Here is a 3730-nt window from a genome sequence, read left to right on the forward strand (position 1 = left end):
GGCTGTATTGTACTCGTAAAGAGTTATACTACAACGTACAGTAAATGAAAATTTCATTACTGACTGACTACCACTGAGTTAATGTACCCTTTTCTTGAAACAAAACTAAATTAATTATTGAAAATTAACAAAACGCTGAAATCGACGGTTTGTTTTTTCGATTTTTGAGCAAACTAATGAACGGATTTTAATGTAGTTTGTCTGATATCATAGGTATTTTTAATACTTGAAAAAAATGATAAAACTTTTTTCAATAGCATCAACGGTTCAACAGTTATGCACAAAAAACGGGCTTTCGCACTCTCTTTAATTATTTATAAATAATTGTTTATAAACAATGTTCCACAGCCGGAAATCGACATCCTTCCGAACAACTTCCAATAATCTTTTACCATCATATTTTCAGTGCCCGAAACAGGCCTTTTAAAGTGTAATCCGACTGGACTCAAAATAGGCTTCAGCCCGGTTTCAGGTACAAACCAATATTTATCATGGGCCAAAATAACATGTGACAAAAAATCACAGATATTTGGAACAGGTACGAGCTTGGAACAGTCACACATGGAACCTGTGACTGAAAAATACTGGTTTGTGTCATCCCTACTTGGCAYCTGTTGTCATKGTCACTMTTGCTGTATTGCATATAAGACAGAGACAATTATTTAGTGTTATAGCCTCGATCTTACTTTTTTCGTGCATATAAGGCAAAGTTGATGAAATTACTTTACGGCTTTTGTYATAATCACTCTTGTTGTATTCGCGAATATTGGAAAGAAAAAGCTTGAAAAAAAGACCTTTTCTAGACTATCTGTCTAGAAAGTTTTCTAGGTAATCTGTCAACGTTAAAGTGGTCCTAATTGCATGATGTCATCTTCAAATATAATTAGTAATCGAATTTATTAAAATTAAATTCCAAAATAGATATAAAATTAGCATTAAGCAAAAAAACACACACGCTAATCTTTCGAATTATCGCCCCCTTTACAAATTGCATTATGAATGTGTTCAATGTGTGAGTCAGCTGATTTCATTCAAATTGAAATCACATCAAAACAGCAAAATAGTAGCGTTCAGTACGTACAAGGAATTAATATACAGTTTGAACCTACTCTGTAAACAAAGCAATCGACTCCACGTGTAGAATCTGCCCCCTCTTTGCCCATTAAATATGAGTGCCAAACGCCAACGTTGTTTACAAACAAGTGAAAATCGATAATTCTGAGAAAAGGGACAAACGTAAACAAGCACCAAACAGAACTTACGTTAGATTTCGGTCACAATTCTCGTGTTATTAGACGAGACTGAACAAGGAAGCCTGAAATACTTACCGTAAACCTTGAAATTGGTCGAATATCTCGTTATAAATAGGTTATATACTGGTTAGGGCACCATAATGAGTCTGCAAAAATCGGCAATTTGTCCACTACCACTCTAATGTCAGTCTGCAAGAATGGTTGCACAATGTTCAGCACGATATTAGAAACCACGCAAACAGAAAACCAGAAGAAAAGGCTCTGATATTTAGGGAAAAACTGGCAAAATACCAGATAGCACGGAAGTTGCAGAAAGGTCACATGGACTTCGTCAACTGACGTTCATCCAATGATCTTCGAGTGGCTGCCCGCTGCACCAATCAGCGTCGAGATGTATGTTTTGATCAAAATGGCAACCAAAACATCAATATCGAAGTCTATTTTGTTGGTAAACTTCACTTACGAATAAAAACACACAATACATTTGCGGAAATACGCGAGCTGGCACTGTAAACAACGTGTGGGTACCACAATTTCTTATGTTATTCAGTTTATCACTCCGAAAAACCTATTATTAGTCTGACGTCACTCACAGCTAAAGCAGATAAGCCATTGTTTTAGTATGGTGACCTTGATCGGTTCAACCACAAGGTTCAGAATTCAGAAATTCAAATAAAAGTGTAAATATCACATGAAGTTTACTCGTGGATTACTTCCATGCAGGGTTGTCGTCTCTTCGCATATTATTGGCCTTCTTCTTCCTTCAAGCCAACTCATTACTATCAAGATCTGGATATTTTAACAAATAATCTTGTTCTCTGATTGATGCTTTTTACTGGGAAATTTTTGCAAAGCATTCAAAATATCTGTTTGCATTATGTATAACAACCAAAATGTTCTTTTACCAGAGTCGCGTTTTCGTTGTCTATGTCTATTCACGATACAATGAATACGAGGTAGGATCTTGCGTCGATTTGCGTGACGTCAGTGGAAATCACTGCCTGGCGTGCTTTTTTCCTGTCTGCTAAATGTGATTAAATATAGCTTATTTAGTCTTTGTCACATTTAATTATTTTTTATAAATACTCTTTATAATCACAAGATGATTTGCAGCAGATTTTAGACTTGAAAATTAAAAGTAACGAAAATGTATTTATTTTGCACACTACCACAATTGCCAGTTGTACAATAAAGTATAGCGTTAGCTGAAAATGTATCCTTGCAGAAATAGTACATTACGATTCACGAGACGGAAGTTCAAACAATGACCCAATGTTACTTTCCTATTGCTGCAAACCATATCCTCATATAACTTTCCATTTTTAAACTATTGCGTTTTGAATTCAGTGAAAATTTGTCTAGGTTACATGCATTTTAAATGGGAGCAGCTGTTCACTTTACCAAAGTGGTAACCAGCGACGTCATGTGCGCACGAAAATCGAGTTTTTTCGACAGATTAATATCCTACCTTTTATTCATTGTATCAAATGATGTCTATTGGCGGTTTAATCACCAGCCCGCATCGCTGGCGGCGGGACTGAATGCGGATTGCCGAAATCGCGAGAGTTACCAATCTAAATAGTTTGATAGTCTGTGGTCATAAAAGTTTGATGAGAGACGTTTGCTTTGCTTAACGTAACCTCAAACTAACTTGCGCATGTCATTTACATTATGCCCACAGAACATACCCCCTGGGGGGATATTTTGTGATTATGTCCTAGTTATGGTTTCAAGTCGATCACCTGATAAATTACCATTATAATCTCAAATTAACGACTACTTAACTTTAACAAAAATATTATAATCAGAGACAAGTACTTGTCTCTGTAGTAATTAATTTAAAAACCACCCTCCGATATCAGGCGTAATTTCGTAATGTATATAAAACAGGCTTGTAGTCAAGAGAATGCGGTAATGAGATAGCGTGTGCTATTATGGTAATTTCCTAGTTGATCAGGCCTTGTTTGAAGTTAACAATTTGCTCATCTTACAGATGAGCGTTTACTAACCTTCTCTAACTCTTCTTAGTGGTGTTTCTTTTGGAAATGTTTTCGGTCACTTTGTAATCATTCCAAATCAAAATTAATTCCTATGTTTCATTCATTTATTGTCTTTATTTATCAATTAAAATACGTTTCGGTGTATTTTTCCACCATCATCAGTTTTTACGTGTAGCGTTGTTGCTCCTTTAAGCCTTGGCATACATTTGGAGTATTAATTTTGTCCAATTTGGAAAAATTAAATTTGTAAAAATGGACAAAATTAATACTCCAAATGTATGCCAAGGCTTAAAGCAGCAACAACGCTACACGTAAAAACTGATGATGGTGGAAAAATACACCGAAACGTATTTTAGTTGATAAATAAAGACAATAAATGACTGAAACCCAGGAATTAATTTTGATTTGGAATTGAAACACAGTCAGGAAAGTATATACAAATTTGTAATCATTGCAATTTTCGGTAAGGCCTCCGTG

General features: G+C 35.3%; 1 protein-coding gene across 1 annotated transcript in view; it reads right to left on the reverse strand.

The window, feature by feature from the left end:
* The window catches only part of LOC109542800 (protein CREBRF homolog), a 13791-nt gene extending 11876 nt beyond the window's left edge, over nucleotides 1-1915 (reverse strand). Inside the window, exon 1 of the mRNA XM_019912181.2 lies at nucleotides 1329-1915. The gene's annotated coding sequence lies outside the window, so the exon portion shown is untranslated. The remainder of the gene's footprint in view (nucleotides 1-1328) is intronic.
* Between the last annotated feature and the right edge of the window lie 1815 nt (nucleotides 1916-3730).

This window comes from Dendroctonus ponderosae, unplaced genomic scaffold (genome assembly GCF_020466585.1).
Source record: "Dendroctonus ponderosae isolate FM_Combo_2020 unplaced genomic scaffold, Dpon_F_20191213v2 Dpon_F_20191213_7, whole genome shotgun sequence".
NCBI lineage: Eukaryota > Metazoa > Arthropoda > Insecta > Coleoptera > Curculionidae > Dendroctonus > Dendroctonus ponderosae.